The 17,655-nt window shown below is 44.7% G+C and overlaps 1 protein-coding gene across 1 annotated transcript in view; it reads right to left on the bottom strand.

Annotated features, from left to right (window-relative positions):
• Positions 1–17,655, bottom strand: part of LOC137374244 (cell adhesion molecule 2-like) — a 912,392-nt gene that overhangs the window by 831,568 nt on the left and 63,169 nt on the right. The window lies entirely within an intron of this gene.

Genomic DNA, 17,655 nt, shown 5'->3' with positions numbered 1-17,655 from the left:
ATCTAATTATAGCCAGAGAATCACCTGCCACTGTTTATCTTTCTGCTCCTGCACTGTTACCTTTGGTGTCCCTCAGGAATCTACCCTTGGCCCCCTCCTATTTCTCATCTACAAGCTGCCCCTCAGTGACATCATCCAAAAGCACAGCATTGGTTTTCACACGTACACTGACGACACTCAGCTCTACCTCAGCACCACCTCTCTCAACTCCTCCACTGTCACTAAATTATCTGACTGCTTATCTGACTTTCACTGCTCGATGAGCAGAAATTTCGTCCAATTAAATAGGAGGAGGACTGCAGACATTGTCTTTTTGGTCCCAACAAACTCCATTCCCTTTCTACCAACTCTATCCCTCTCCCTAGGAACCGTCTGAGTCTAAACCAGTCTGTTCACAACTTTGGTGTCATATAGGAGCCAGAGATGAGTTTCCAACTTCATAACTGCACCATCACCAAGAATGCCTATTTCTACCTCTGTATAACATCTGCTGACTTCGACCTTGCCTCAGCTTAACAATTGCTGAATCCCTCATTCATGCCTTTGTTACCTCTAGACTTGACTATTCCAATGCTATCTTGGCTGCTCTCCTTCATTCTACCCTTTGTAAACTTAAGGGCATCCAAAACTCTGATGCCCATGTCCGTACTAGTCCCATTCGTCCTTCACCCCTGTGCTCGCTGACCGGCATTGACTAACGGTTAAGCAACACCTCAATTTTAAAATTCTCATCCATGTTTTCAAATGTCTCCATGACCTCGCCCCTCCCTATCTCTGTAGTCTCCTCCACCCCCACAACCCTCCAAGATATCTGCATAGTGCATCACTGATTTTTAATCACCCCACCATTGATGGCTGTGCCTTCAGCTACCAAGGCCTTAAGCTCTGGAATTCCCTCCCTGAACCCCTCCATCTCTCGACCTCTCTTTCTTCCTTTAAGACTCTCCTTAAAACCTACCTCTTGACCGAGCTTTTGGCCAGCTGCCCTAATATTGCTTTTTATTGCTCAGTGTCTAATTTTGCTTTTTAACGCTCCTGTGAAGCACCTTGGGACATCTTATTACGTGAAAGGTGCTGTATGAATACAAGTTGTTGTTATTTATTATAACAATATTGAAGTTGGAAAACGAAAGGCTTTTTGGGGCATCTTATGTATATGCATTTGACAGAATTAGGACAAGCCTAAAAAAAGTCCAAAGGCAATTGCTGTACGTAGAATTAGTTTTGCAAGAATGGTCAATTATTTATTATGCATTTTAATTTGTTAAGCAATACCCGAGAATAATGTTTCTGGTGATCAAGTGAATCATTGTAATCAAATCTGGAACCATTTCTCTATATGTGTGATTATCGTCAGGGATTGAAGAGTAACCAGCTAGAAAGCTCACAGCGAATAATTCCCAGTTTGATCATTTTGTTCCTTACCAAATGAGCTGCGATAAGAAAGCTGGCTGATTGAATACTGGGCAATGACAGTCAATGTTCTCTATTGGGACAGGTGAAGGCAAGAGGTCATGTGATGATGAAACCTCTAGGAATGTGGCCAACTGCTGTTGGTAACCTCTAACAGCTGGTGACCTGACCAACATAAAACTGACAGAATTACACATGTACACAGTAGACTAGTGAAAAGTAACCCCCACACTTGACTTGAATCGGGTACAGAGATAGGATCATTTGTAATCAGAAAAGGAAATGGTTTAGAACAAGGTTGGGGGAAGATTTGGGACTTTGCATGAGTTGGATTCAGCACTCACCTCTGTTCTGCTATTAGCAATTCCTACATTCATATGGTTCATAAATCATTCACTCTCTGTGACAGTCTAACGTTGCTGAACATTAACCATCTGCCTCTGTTTTTTTGACTATGTACTCACTAAAACATATTCCGACTCCCCTGATGGTTCAGCACGTTTAGACAAAGAGTAGCTGAGACACACAAATTGAGAAGACCAAGGCTTCATCTCTCGTCTACACTCATTCTGATTACTGACACAGAGGCTATAGGCTCAGCGCTATGGAACAGAAGGCAGTGACTGTGAAACTAACCGTACAACAGGAGCCAGCGGCTGTGACACTGTACAATAGGAGTCAGTGACTGTGAAACTAACCGTACAACAGGAGCCAGCGGCTGTGACACTGTACAATAGGAGTCAGTGACTGTGAAACTAACCGTACAACAGGAGCCAGCGGCTGTGACACTGTACAATAGGAGTCAGTGACCGTGAAACTAACCGTACAATAGGAGCCAGCGGCTGTGACACTGTACAATAGGAGTCAGTGACTGTGAAACTAACCGTACAATAGGAGCCAGCGGCTGTGACACTGTACAATAGGAGTCAGTGACTGTGAAACTAACCGTACAACAGGAGCCAGCGGCTGTGACACTGTACAATAGGAGTCAGTGACTGTGAAACTAACCGTACAACAGGAGCCAGCGGCTGTGACACTGTACAATAGGAGTCAACTGCTGTGAAACTAACCGTACAATAGGAGCCAGCGGCTGTGACACTGTACAATAGGAGTCAGTGACTGTGAAACTAACCGTACAATAGGAGCCAGCGGCTGTGACACTGTACAATAGGAGTCAGTGACCGTGAAACTAACCGTACAACAGGAGCCAGCGTCTGTGACACTGTACAATAGGAGTCAGTGACCGTGAAACTAACCGTACAACAGGAGCCAGCGGCTGTGACACTGTACAATAGGAGTCAACGGCTGTGAAACTAACCGTACAATAGGAGCCAGCGGCTGTGACACTGTACAATAGGAGTCAACGGCTGTGAAACTAACCGTACAATAGGAGTCAACGGCTGTGAAACTAACCGTACAATAGGAGCCAGCGGCTGTGACACTGTACAATAGGAGTCAGTGACCGTGAAACTAACCGTACAACAGGAGCCAGCGGCTGTGACACTGCACAATAGGAGTCAGTGACCGTGAAACTAACCATACAACAGGAGCCAGCGGCTGTGACACTGTACAATAGGAGTCAACTGCTGTGAAACTAACCGTACAATAGGAGCCAGCGGCTGTGACACTGTACAACAGGAGCCAGCGGCTGTGACACTGTACAATAGGAGTCAGTGACTGTGAAGCTAACTGTACAATAGGAGTCAGCGGCTGTGACACTGTACAATAGGAGTCAACGGCTGTGACACCGTACAATAGGAGTCAACGGCTGTGTAACTAACCGTACAACAGGAGCCAGCGGCTGTGACACTGTACAATAGGAGTCAACGGCTGTGAAACTAACTCTACAATAGGAGCCAGCGGCTGTGACACTGTACAATAGGAGTCAACGGCTGTGAAACTAACCGTACAATAGGAGTCAACGGCTGTGAAACTAACTCTACAATAGGAGCCAGCGGCTGTGACACTGTACAATAGGAGTCAACGGCTGTGAAACTAACCGTACAATAGGAGTCAACGGCTGTGAAACTAACCGTACAATAGGAGTCAGTGACTGTGAAACTAACTGTACAACAGGAGCCAGCGGCTGTGACACTGTACAATAGGAGTCAGTGACCGTGAAACTAACCGTACAACAGGAGCCAGCGGCTGTGACACTGTACAATAGGAGTCAGTGACCGTGAAACTAACCGTACAACAGGAGCCAGCGGCTGTGACACTGTACAATAGGAGTCAGTGACCGTGAAACTAACCGTACAATAGGAGTCAGCGGCTGTGACACTGTACAATAGGAGTCAACGGCTGTGAAACTAACCGTACAATAGGAGCCAGCGGCTGTGACACTGTACAATAGGAGTCAACGGCTGTGAAACTAACCGTACTACAGGAGCCAGCGACTGTGACACTGTACAACAGGAGTCAGCGGCTGTGGAACTAACTGTACAATAGGAGCCAGTGGCTGTGACACTGTACAATAGGAGACAACGGCTGTGAAACTAACCGTACAACAGTAGCCAGCGACTGTGACACTGTACAACAGGAGTCAGCGGCTGTGGAACTAACTGTACAATAGGAGTCAGCGGCTGTGACACTGTACAATAGGAGTCAGCGACTGTGACACTGTACAATAGGAGTCAGCGACTGTGGAACTAACTGTACAATAGGAGTCAGTGGCTGTGGAACTAACTGTACAATAGGAGTCAGTGACTGTGGAACTAACTGTACAATAGGAGTCAGCGACTGTGGAACTAACTGTACAATAGGAGTCAGTGGCTGTGACACTGTACAATAGGAGTCAGCGACTGTGACACTGTACAATAGGAGTCAGCGACTGTGGAACTAACTGTACAATAGGAGTCAGTGGTTGTGACACTGTACAATAGGAGTCAGCGACTGTGACACTGTACAATAGGAGTCAACGGCTGTGAAACTAACCGTACAACAGGAGCCAGCGGCTGTGACACTGTACAATAGGAGTCAACGGCTGTGAAACTAACCGTACAATAGGAGTCAACGGCTGTGAAACTAACCGTACAATAGGAGTCAGTGACTGTGAAACTAACTGTACAACAGGAGCCAGCGGCTGTGACACTGTACAATAGGAGTCAGTGACCGTGAAACTAACCGTACAACAGGAGCCAGCGGCTGTGACACTGTACAATAGGAGTCAGTGACCGTGAAACTAACCGTACAACAGGAGCCAGCGGCTGTGACACTGTACAATAGGAGTCAGTGACCGTGAAACTAACCGTACAATAGGAGCCAGCGGCTGTGACACTGTACAATAGGAGTCAACGGCTGTGAAACTAACCATACAATAGGAGCCAGCGGCTGTGACACTGTACAATAGGAGTCAACGGCTGTGAAACTAACCGTACAACAGGAGCCAGCGGCTGTGACACTGTACAACAGGAGTCAGCGGCTGTGGAACTAACTGTACAATAGGAGCCAGCGGCTGTGACACTGTACAATAGGAGTCAGCGACTGTGACACTGTACAATAGGAGTCAGCGACTGTGGAACTAACTGTACAATAGGAGTCAGTGGCTGTGGAACTAACTGTACAATAGGAGTCAGCGACTGTGGAACTAACTGTACAACAGGAGTCAGCGGCTGTGGAACTAACTGTACAATAGGAGCCAGCGACTGTGACACTGTACAATAGGAGTCAGCGACTGTGGAACTAACTGTACAATAGGAGTCAGTGGCTGTGGAACTAACTGTACAATAGGAGTCAGCGACTGTGGAACTAACTGTACAATAGGAGTCAGTGGCTGTGACACTGTACAATAGGAGTCAGCGACTGTGACACTGTACAATAGGAGTCAGCGACTGTGGAACTAACTGTACAATAGGAGTCAGTGGCTGTGACACTGTACAATAGGAGTCAGCGACTGTGACACTGTACAATAGGAGTCAGCGACTGTGGAACTAACTGTACAATAGGAGTCAGTGGCTGTGACACTGTACAATAGGAGTCAGCGACTGTGACACTGTACAATAGGAGTCAGCGACTGTGGAACTAACTGTACAATAGGAGTCAGTGGCTGTGACACTGTACAACAGGAGTCAGCGGCTGTGGAACTAACTGTACAATAGGAGCCAGCGACTGTGACACTGTACAATAGGAGTCAGCGACTGTGGAACTAACTGTACAATAGGAGTCAGTGGCTGTGACACTGTACAACAGGAGTCAGCGGCTGTGGAACTAACTGTACAATAGGAGCCAGCGACTGTGACACTGGACAATAGGAGTCAGCGACTGTGACACTGTACAATAGGAGTCAGCGACTGTGGAACTAACTGTACAATAGGAGTCAGCGGCTGTGACACTGTACAATAGGAGTCAGCGACTGTGGAACTAACTGTACAATAGGAGTCAGTGGCTGTGGAACTAACTGTACAATAGGAGTCAACGGCTGTGGAACTAACTGTACAATAGGAGTCAGCGACTGTGACACTGTACAATAGGAGCCAGCGGCTGTGGAACTAACTGTACAATAGGAGCCAGCGACTGTGAAACTAATTGTGCAACAAGAGTCAATGACTGTGACACTGTACAACAGGAGCCAACGAGCACAAGAACACAAGAAATAGGAGCAAAAGTAGACCATGTGGCCCATCGAGCCTGCTCCGCCATTCAATACGATCATGGCTGATCTTGGGCTTCAATTCCACTTTCCTGCCCACCTCCCATATTCCTTGATTCCCTGCGAGACCAAAAATCTGTCTATCCCAGCCTTAAATGTATTCAATGATGGAGCATCCACAACCCTCTGGGGTAGAGAATTCCAAAGATTCACAACCCTTTGTGTGAAGTAATTTCTCCTCATCTCAGTCCTGAATGATTGACCCCTTATCCTGAGACTGCGTCCCCGTGTTCTAGATTCCCTGACCAGTGGGAACAATCTCTCAGTGTCTACCCTATCAAGCCCTTTCAGAATCTTGTATGTCTCAACTAGATCACCTCTCATTCTTCTAAACTCCAGAGAATATTGGCCCAATTTACTCAGCCTCTCATCATAGGACAACCCCTTCATCCCAGGGACCAATTTAGTAAATTTTCACTGGACTGCCTCTAGTGCAAGTATATCCTCTCTTAAATGTGGAGACCAAAACTGCACACAGTATTCCAGGTGCGGTCTCACCAAAGCCCTGTACAGTTTTAGTAAGATTTCTTTATTCCTGTACTCCAATCCCCTTGCAATAAAGGCCAACATGCCATTTGCCTTCCTAATAGCCTGCTGCACCTGCATGTTAACTTTGTGTGCTCCTTGTACGAGTTCCGCCAAGTCTCTCTGAACATCAACACTTACCAGTTTTACACCTTTGAAAAAATATTCTGCTTTTCTATTTTACAAACAAAGTGAATAACTTCACACTTCCCGACATTATACTCCATTTGCCATCTTGTTGCCCACTCACTTAACCTGTCTATATCTCTTTGCAGCCTCTCTACATCCTCTCGCAGCTTATCTTTCCGCTGAGATTTGTATCATCAGCAAACTTAGATACATTACTCTCTGTCTCTTCATCCAAGTCATTAATATAGAGTGTAAATAGCTGAGGTCCCAGCACTGATCCTTGCGGCACCCCACTATTCACTGCCTGCCAACTTGAAAATGCCCCATTTATGCCCAACTCTCTGCTTCCTGTCTGTTAACCAATCCTCTATCCACACTAATATATTACCCCCAACACCACGAGCCCTTATCTTGCCTATTAATCTTTTATGTGGCACCTTATCAAATGCCTTTTGAAAATCCAGGTATACGACATCTACTGGTTCCCCTTTATCTAACCAACTGGTTACATTCTCAAAAAATTCTAATAAATTTGTCAAGCAGGATCTATCTTTAGTAAAACCATGCTGTCTTGTTCTAATCATACGATGCTTTTCCAAGTGCAATGTTAAGACTTCCTTAATAATAGTTTCCAACATCTTCCCAACGACTGATGTTAGGCTAACTGGCCTGTAGTTCCCTGTTTTCTCTCTACCTCCTTTCTTGAAAAGCGATGTAACATTTGTCAACTTCCAATCTGACGGGACCATTCCTGAACCTAAGGAATTCTGGAAAATCATAGCCAGCGCACAACGACTGTGATACTGCATAACAGGAGTCAGCGGCTGTGGAATTAACTGTACAACAGGAGTCAGTGACTGTGACACTGCACAATGGTAAGAGTCAGTGGATGGGGATGGTCCACTTGTGATGAGCAACAGATCGTCTTTCCCTCCCTGTGCTGGAGTGCTTGGGTTCCACTTTGTCACATCTCCCTGACAGCCCCGTTGAGATCACTGCTTTATAAATCATTGAGTCTCATTTTCAGGAAAACTGTTCCTGCTTCACTGCGGGTAGCTGTTTAATTGAGCCGAAGTCCTCCAGCCACCATCAACAGCTGCTTCTGTGCATTTTGATCTTGTTTGTGAATTAAGTTTTAAACAAGTTTGTGTCTCACGTAGCTAGCAACTGATGGTGAAATGCCATCAGACAACAAAGAGAGTAAAGAGAACAGTCAACAGTCCTCCCACAGCCAAAGACTTGCAGGTGATAGGCAAATTGGCCATTGTAAATTGCCCCTAGTGTAGGTAAGTGGTAGGGAATGTGGGATTACTGTAGGGTTAGTATAAATAGGTGGTTGTTGGTCGGCACAGACTCGGTGGGCCGAAGGGCCTGTTTCAGTGCTGTATCTCTAAATAAATAAATAAAATAAATAAATAAATAAACACTTCTTCTATCCAAACACACACGGGTTTGCAAACAGCCGCACAGCCATGCAATATTCTTTCAGATGTACCAGAATGTGCTGCTGGAATTTCTGCTCCCAGTTCCTCCAAGAACAGAAACAGTAGCTCCCAGCACTAAATCTATTTCAGTATTGCCTCACTCTGAAGGAACTTCCATCTCCCAAAGCCATTTGTGCAATTGAAGTACCCACCATAGTCTGAAAGGGTTCTCAGGATGCCTGTCAAATTCTCCCAGGTCAGCAGCAGTGGTGCGATTCAGATCTGGAGCACCAATCCAAACCAATTCATCTCAGTTTAAATTGGGTTGATTCAAAACATCAATGCACCTAACCATCTGCCCATATGCTGCTATTTTTGATCATGAAGAATGCTGACTACCACGACAATCGGAAATAATTTTACAGAAACTGACAAGGAAAAGGTCATTCAGCTTAACCAGTTATTGGAAGCAGCGCATCTTTGCTGACTGTCATTTGGTGACAGATGGCAACACTTTCAGCTATTGAAACCGAGGGTTGTGTGTTCACAATCCAATACAGGGAATCCATACATAATCTTGGATGAGGTTTCAGTGCAGTAACCAGAAGAATGCTATATTAGATGCCAGCTGTGGACCAGAATTCAAACTGACTGCCTTTTTCATTGGGTTAAAGATCTCAGGGCACGATCTGAAGAAAGGCAGGGGTTCTGATGTTCTAGACAACATTTAAGAACATAAGAAATAGGAGCAGGAGTAGGTCATACAGCCTGTCAAGCTGCTCACAGCGTATCTCTGAGTGGACAGTTCCAGAAATAGTTGTGCATTTCCCGAGAAAAGATTATCATACTGCTGCAACTTTAATCATACACTGCAATTCTTCCAAAGCTTCTCCTCCTTCAGCAATGACTTTGAGAAGCTGCTTAGCATTAGAAAACAGCCCAACAAAATATAGCATATAGTGACTTTAACAGCCATTTAGCCAGGTTCACATTGCCAGTTTGTTACTCACACTGTTGGGGCCAAGGTGCACACTGTTAATTTTTTTAATTAGATTCGTACCCATGCCAAACTTACATGTCTGAGCATGTTTCAGCGCCTGACTAACTAGCAGAATACAAGCTTCCTCTCAGCCAACTTTCAAAGAACATTTCTTTCAGCAAGTCTCTAACATCTAATTTATTTGCCAAAAATTCATGAGCATAGCAGATAGATTAGTGGAGCAACCGTTGCTGAAGGAAACACTCTGACCTTCACTATGAACTTTGCAAGTTAGACAAGCTCAGAACTATAGGTAATGCCTTCAGTAGCAAATGACCAATGTTCCAGAATTTGCCCATCAGCTATTGATAGGCATTTATGTTCAGCCTGCTGGAGGGGCTAATAGACGGCAGCCTGCGATGTGCCAACCCACATTAAGGTTCCAGGTGTTCGAGTCTCTCACATGCATATCTAGGTGAAGCAATTGGTGAAGAGTACAGCCTGCAATGTAGCATTGGACTTGAAACACCTAAAACCAAGGCAGGCTGGTACGTCAGAAGCTGCCCTGTCCTTCCAGCAGCCTAGGGTATGTGAACCTGCCATGACTCAGTGGGTAGTCCTCTCACCTCTGAATCAGAAGATTGTGGGTTTAAGTCCCACTCCACAGAATGGAGCACATAATCCAGACTGATGCTCCCAGACTGAGGGAGTGTTGGGTTTTTGCAGGTGCTGTCTTTCAGATGAAATCCAACGCCCTCTGCCCTCGTTGTAAAAGATATTATGGTACTATTTTGAAGGAGAGTTCTCCCCAATATCCTAGCCAATATTTATTCTTCAACCTAACTCAACTAAAACAGATGTTGCTGTTTGTGGGATCTTGGTGTGTGCAAATTGACTGCCGTGTTTCCTACATTACAACAGTGACTACACTTCAAAAAGGTTCCTTCACTTGCTATAAATCACTTTGAGACATCCCGAGCTTATGAAAGGCGGTGTAAAAATGCAAGTCTTTCTTTCTTTTCACTCAAATACCATGAGTCCCCTTCCTTTCATGATTGGGATGTAAGAAGGTTACTGCTAGAACACCACAGCTCCAAATGGTGGAACCACTGTTTGATTTGGTATGGTGTGTGTCCATGTCATGGGCAGGTGAATGACAGCAATGCAGTCAAACATCTTATATTGCAATGTGTTGTAAACCATTCTACTCACAAACATTGTTATCTGCCCAGCAAAGGATCAATGCTTGTCAGTTGTCTAATGTTGAACTAATGACTATCCTCCTAAAGGGAGAAGGCAAGCAGGTTTTTTGGGAGTCAAGATGGTTCCACGACGATGATGCCTGGCAGTGGATAATTGGATCGTCAAACCTATGTGCCAGGCTCAATGATGGGATACCTGAGCTAGGCTGCCCTTCCGGTCAGCCTGGCAAACTTACAGGCTGTGAAAGGTTGGACATAGAGTCATAGAGTTATACAGCACAGAAACAGGCCCTTCGGCCCATCGTGTCTGTGCCGGCTATTACAGCGCCCAACTATTCTAATCCCATATTCCTGCACTTGGCCCGTAGCCTTGTATGCTATGGCATTTCAAGTGCTCATCTAAATACTTCTTAAATATTGTGAGGATTCTTGCCTCTACCACCTCTTCAGGTAGTGCGTTCCAGATTCCAACCACACTCTGGGTGAAAAAATGTTTCCTCAAATCCCCTCTAAACCTCCTGCCCCTTACCTTAAATCTATGCCCCCTGGTTATTGACCCCTAAACTAAGGGAAAAAGTTTCCTCCTATCTAACCTATCAATGCCCCTCATAATTTTGTATACCTCAATCATGTCCCCCCTCAGCCTTCTCTGCTCCAAGGAACCTTTTCAGTCTCTCTTCATAGCTGAAATGCTCCAGTCTAGGCAACATCCTGGTGAATCTCCTCTGCACCCTCTCCAGTGTAATCCTTCCTATAGTGTGGTGCCCAGAACTGTACACAGTATGTCACAAGGATTAGTTCCAGATAACCTTACTAGCCTAACGCCTTGTACAGAAGGGAGTTCAAAGAAGCATCAGGAAGTTTATCTGTGTTCTTTGCTGGTAAATGGACTGTTCAAGCTAGTTAAATGTCAGAGCTAGAACATGCTTAGGGGTCCCTAAGCCCTGGTTTTACCAGCTGTGACCGAGTTCTCTGGTTGAGCTCCAAGAAGACAAAGCGTGCACTCCATATTGAGCAAAACGAATCTCCACCTGTAAAGATTACCCATTAGCTGGACTTGGAGATTCTGAAACATGGATTTCTGTTCATATCAGAGAGATGGTTAACAAAAGATGAAAGTTTTTGCATTGTGCAGTTTTGTTTTACTGGGATTCTTGGTTAAAAGGTAAGGCCCAAAGATCAAGGCATCAAGAAGGTTCAGAGCAGTTGGAGAATTAGTTAAGCAATGATGATATGACAGGAAGCTTGGTTTTAAAAGCCTTTAGATTGCAGAAGGGGTGAGAGAGTCATTTACAGCACAGCAGGGGGCCATTTGGCTCTCCGCGGAACAATCCCTTCAATCCTACTCCCCCACTCGATTCTCATATCCCTGCAAGTTTATTTCCTTCAAGTGACCATCCAATTTTCTTCTGAAGTCAGTGATTGTCTCCGCTTCTACCACCCTCATAGGCAACGAGTTCCAGGTCATTACCACTCGCAGCATTAAAAAGTTCTTCCTCACATTCCCCCTGCATCTTTTGCCCAAAACCTTCAATCTGTTTCCCCTAGTCCTTGTACCATTAGTAATGGGAACAGTTTTTCCTTGTCTAACTTATCTAAGCCTGTCACAATCTTGTACACTTCTATCAAGTCTCCCCGCAATCTCTTTTGTTCTAAGGAGAACAAACCCAGTTTTTCCAACCTAACCTTGTAACTAAAATCCTCCATCCCTGGAACCATTCTGGTAAATCTCCTCTGCACCCTCTCAAGGACCCTCACATTCTTCCTAAGTGTGGTGACCAGAACTGGACACAATACTCCAGTTGGGGCCTAACCAGAGCTTTATAAAGGTTCAGCATAACTTCCCTGCTTTTATACTCAATGCCTCTATTTATGAAGCCCAAGATCCCATATGCTTGACTGACCACTCTCTCAATATGTCCTGCCACCTTCAAAGATCAATGCACATGCACCCCCAGATCCCTCTGTTCCTTCACACTCTTTAGAACTGTGCCATTAAGTATATATTGCCTCTCCCTATTCCGTCTGCCAAAATGGGTGTCCTTACACCCTTTCTTGAATAAGGGTGTCACATTTGCCACTCTCCAATCCTCTGGCACCTCCCCCATATCTAGGGAAGATTGGAAGATTATGACAAGCCCTTCCAGTATCTCCATCCCCAATTCCTTTAGCAACCTGGGATACAAGCCATCCAAACCAAGCGGAGACAATCACTGACTTCAGAAGAAAATTGGATGGTCACTTGAAGGAAATAAACTTGCAGGGATATGAGAATCGACTTATCTATCCTAAGCATAGCCAGCCTTTCCGGAACCATCTCCATCTCAATTTTTACCCTATCCATTGCCTCTACTCTCTCCGATTCTACAGATATTTTGTCAGATTCCTCTTCCTTAGTGAACACTGATACAAAGTACTCATTAAGTGTATTAGCCTTTCCCTGTGCCTCTGAGTATATATTACCCTCTCTGTCCCTAACAGGACCCACTGCTCCTCTTCCTATCGCTTTATTTACATGCCGGTAGAAGATTTTTGGGTTCCCTTTTCTGTTGACTGCCATTCTATTCTCATATTCTCTCTTTGCCAGTCTTATTTTACTCTTCACTTCCCCTCTTAACTTATTGTATCTTGCCTGGTTCTCACTTGAAGAATTCACTTGACATGCTCTTTTCTTGTTTCATCATAATCTCTATCTCCCTCGTCATCCAAGGAGCCCTGTTTTTGGTTCCCTTACCTTTTGTCCTTGTTGAAATGTTCCTAGCCTGTACCTGAAACATTTCTTCCTTAAAGATAACCCATTGTTCTGATACAGCTCTTCCTGTCAGTCTTTGGTTCCATTTTATCCTGGCCAGATCCCTTTTCACGTCGTTGAATTTAGCCCACTTCCAATCTAGATGTTCTACTTTATTTTCTTCCTTGCTTTTCTGCATTACTAGTCTAAAGCTTATGATATGATGATCACTCTTACCCAGGTGCTCCCCCACAGACACTTGGTCCACTCGGCCCACCTCATTTCCCAGCACCAGATCCAGCAATGCCTCCTTTCTAGTTGGGTTGAGAACAAACTGATCAAGGAAGTTCTCCTGAACACATTTCAGAAATTCCTCCCCCTCTTTACCCTTTATTCTAACATTATCCCGATTGATTTTTGGGGGGTAATTAAGGTTGCCCGATATCAGCACTCTATAGTTAGAGTCATAGAGCACAGAAACAGGCCCTTCGACCCATTGTGTCTGTGCCAGTCATCAAGCCCCTATCTATTCTAATCCGATTTTCCAGCACTTGGCCTGTAACCTTGTATGCTATGGCGTTTCAAGTTCTTGCACATCCCTGTGATTTCCCTGCAAATTTGCTCCTCTCTCTCTCTCTCTCTAATTGGTTGGAGGCCTATTGAATACCCTTTTTTGCTTCTAAACTCTAACCAAATGGATTCTGTCTTTGTCCCCTCAAGGACATCCTCCCTTCTTAGCACTACAATGTCTGCCCTAATCAGTACTGTCACCCCACCTCCCTATTGTTTCTTTCTCTATCTTTTCTGAATACTTTATATCCTTGTATATTAAGCGCCCAGTCCTCGGCATTTTTAAGCCACGTTTCCATTACTGCCAATACATCATATTCCCATACTACTATTTGTGCTTATTCACCACACTTTGTGCATTTACACACATGCATTGTAATCCTGTCTTTGCATTCATCATAGTCCTTCTCAGTCCACTCCCATCTAATATGGAACTACTCCCCTCTCCAGTACTGTTTTCTATTCCTTTTTTCTACTTCTATTTGCTGGTCCCCATTCCCCTGCCAATCTATTTTTAACCTTCCCCAACCACATTAGTGAACCTGTCCATGAGGACTTTGGTCCCAGTCCTGTTGAGGAGCAACCTGTCCCTTTTGAATAGGTGTCTCCTGCCCCAGAACTGCTCCCAATGCCCCAAGAATCTGAAGCCCTCCATCCTGCACCATGCTTCAAGCCACGAATTGATCCTCCCTAGCTTCCTATTTGTACTCTCGCTGGCATGTGGCACTGGGAGTAATCCACAGATTATTACATTCAAGGTCCTACTCTTAAACTTCTTCCCTAGCTCCAGAATATCTGATTGTGGGACCTCAATACCTGCCCTTGCCATGTCATTGGTACCAACATGTACCACAGCTTCTGGCTCACTGCCTTCCCCCTGCAGAATATCCTGCACCCTCTTCGTGATGTCCTTTACCCTGGCACTAGGAAGACAACACACCATGCAGGACTCACAATACCGGTTACAAAAATGCCTATCTGTCCCCCTGACTATGGAATCGCCTATAACAATTGCATTTTTGCACTTTGCTGCTCCCTCCTGTACAGTCTCATGCCCATTGGTACCATGATCTGGACTGCAGTCCTGCAGGGTGTCATCACTTTCAGCCGTCTCCAAAGCTGACTGGAGAGCAGCACACATCTCAAAGACCCCTGTACTTCCTGCCTCCTTCTACTCTTCTGGATGGCCACTCACCTACTATTCTGAACTCTTACTGCCTATGGGGTGACCACCTCCTGGAACGTATGATTCCAGGAAACTCTCCTGCTCCCTGATGCTTCACAGTGATTCCAGCTGCCCCTCAAGATCGGAAATCCTGAGCTCGAGCTGAAGCAGCTGGAGATACTTCCTACACATGTGGTTGCCCAAGACACATGAATTGTCCTGAAGTTCCCACAGGGTGCAAGAATTGCAAACACAGCTGCCTATCCATGATCTAAAAGAAATAAACTCTCTTCCCTTTTTAAACAATCTATTTAGTACCCTGGTTAAACTATCAATTTTAATTAATACCTCTAGTCCTGCTCTGTGTTTATACTCTTATTACAACATCTACTGTTACATTACCCAATTGAATATTTTTAATTTCCCAGGTCCTAATTTGAACTAATACCCTTCCTGTTGTTCTCTCTCTCTCTCTGTCTCTCTGCTGCTGCTCTTTTAAGCTCCCCGCTGGTCTCTCTGAGGGAGGTATTTCCAATTATACTATTCCACATAAATAATATCATATGATTGTCACAGGCTTATTCAGGATCCCACACATTCCAGCTCCGATGGTACTGTCGTACTGAGCTGAGGCCAAGCTTTCTATTATCACTAACAAATGCAAATCCATTACTTTCTGTTCCACCTGACAAGCATCAGTGTTCCCATCACTCAGAATCCTACCACATCCACTTTCTAAAATATCTGTGTCCTCTTCGATCTGCTGTTCCACTTCACAGCCAGTGATCCTAATAAACATGAGACAGCTGTGTCCGTTATATAGTGCAAACCATTCTCCCACCTATAGCTTCATAAAACTGAGAGCTGGACAGTTAAGGCAGTGCTGTACCTATACCATGCACTTCTCCTCTCCCATCGCCATGCACCCCCACCCAGCCCTGCCCACAGTCCCACACTGCCCCCTTCCTCCAACAGTACCTCACCAAGGAATGATATGTGAGCCTGCACAATGACTGTCACAGGCCAGGTGACCCTGGGAGCCAGTCTCCTTGTCCTCACCCGATATCCACACACATGCACTCTCCAACAGGATTGGCTGGACAGTGATCAAGAGCATGGAACCTGGCTAATGATCAGGCTAAGTGTCGACATCGAACTGAACTCATTAAACGTGACTGCCTCCTCTGTACAAGGTTCCATTTACCACAGAGTCTAGCGCCCCTACTGTTGTCTTGGTCAGCCACCCATCTTCCACTCTACGTAAACTTGAGCTCATGCAAAACTCTGCTGCCATATTCTCATTCACACCAAGCCCCATTCACTCATACCCCTGTGCTCGCTGACCTACATTGGCTCCAGATCCAACAAGATCTTGATTTTAAAATTCTCATCCATGTTGTCAGTGCACGTTGGGAAATGACTCGTGAGCACCTGGTCTGCATGGCTCAGTATACGACATCAGGCAACACTGATCCGTCAGGAATTAAAAAAAATATTTCCATGAAAAAGAAATTGAAATCAGCGACTAGTCATTTATGGACTTCCAATAAGCATTTCTCTAACTGTGTACAACAGACCTTTCTTTAATGCCTGGTGTGTTATCTGTTATCATATTAGAGCTTTGAAGAGCATTGATGTCTTGTCACTTAAAGGAGAAGGTTACCTTTGGGATAAGTACTTTGAATGGTATTTATTCCTGGGTATTCCCTATGTATTTGTTATCGAGTTTATAGGTCCCTCTGTGAAAGGCTTCTGTATTGAGTCTTGGAGGCGCTCTGTGGCTGGAGGGAAGGTGGGTGGCTTTGAAATCTGTTAAAGGGATCTCATTGGTGAATCTCTGCTTCTTAGCCTCAGTACCAGTAGTGCATTTGCTTTGAAATAAGATGGAATATTAATGAAATGTATCTGCTGCAAGGAATTTCCAGGACTGATATCACGGGAGCTCCCCCCATTCATGTGGAGAAGTAACAGGAGGGAAAAACAGCACTTTCCTGGTGGGATATCTTCTACTGTGAGTTGAGCAATCAATGTACTCTTCACAATGGAGAACATCTGATCATTCGTTAAGTTCTACCCACAGCTAATTGTTCAGGTGTTTTATTGTCAGTGTGTGTCTTGCCCCACTTTAACTGGTGCTGTCACACTCCTGGCTTGGCCTTGCTGCTTACTGAGCAATTTGTGCTAACTAAATAAAAGCAAAATGCTGCGGATGCTGGAAATCTGAAATAAAAACAAGAAATGCTGGAAATACTCAGCAGGTCTGGCAGCATCTGTGGAGAGAGAAGCAGAATTAACGTTTCGGGTCAGTGACCCTTCTTCGGATATTATATTGTGCTAACTGAACCCTGGCTCCACTTGGTGTTGTAATGTTTGAAACTCAAACTGTTATAGCTATCCCATAAGTTAGATGTGATGCCTGCATAACTAGCCCTGCTGTGTGTAAAACACCTCGTGGTTATTACAGAATTTCCATTTTTTGTGTTAAAATTTGGGAATCTATGTTTTTTTTTAAATGATAAAAGGATTTCATGGGCATTGAATCATCTGGAGACAGCTGAAGGAAGGTCAACAAGAGGTTCCTGGTTTTGACCAGTAAACAAATATTGCAAAACAGGTAATTTCAAGTAAACACCACAAGGGGTTTGACTTAAGAGCTATTCTTTGTTGTGATAATAGAGAATTTATGACTAGCATGAGACTTGCTTGGAAAAGTTTAGTTTCACTTTAAACTGTTAAAAGATGCTGGTGTTTGGACTAAAGCAGGCAACTGGAAGTTGATATGGACCTGCCAGGAGTTCAGAAGAAAACTATTACCTCTCTTTAAAAAATCCCTGCTCTTGAAAAGCAAAAAAAACCTATATGAAGTGCT

The sequence above is a fragment of the Heterodontus francisci genome, chromosome 10 (assembly GCF_036365525.1).
Source record: "Heterodontus francisci isolate sHetFra1 chromosome 10, sHetFra1.hap1, whole genome shotgun sequence".
In the NCBI taxonomy this organism is placed as follows: domain Eukaryota; kingdom Metazoa; phylum Chordata; class Chondrichthyes; order Heterodontiformes; family Heterodontidae; genus Heterodontus; species Heterodontus francisci.
Note: the sequence above shows the minus strand (reverse complement) of the source record. Positions and strands in the feature narration are given on the sequence as shown.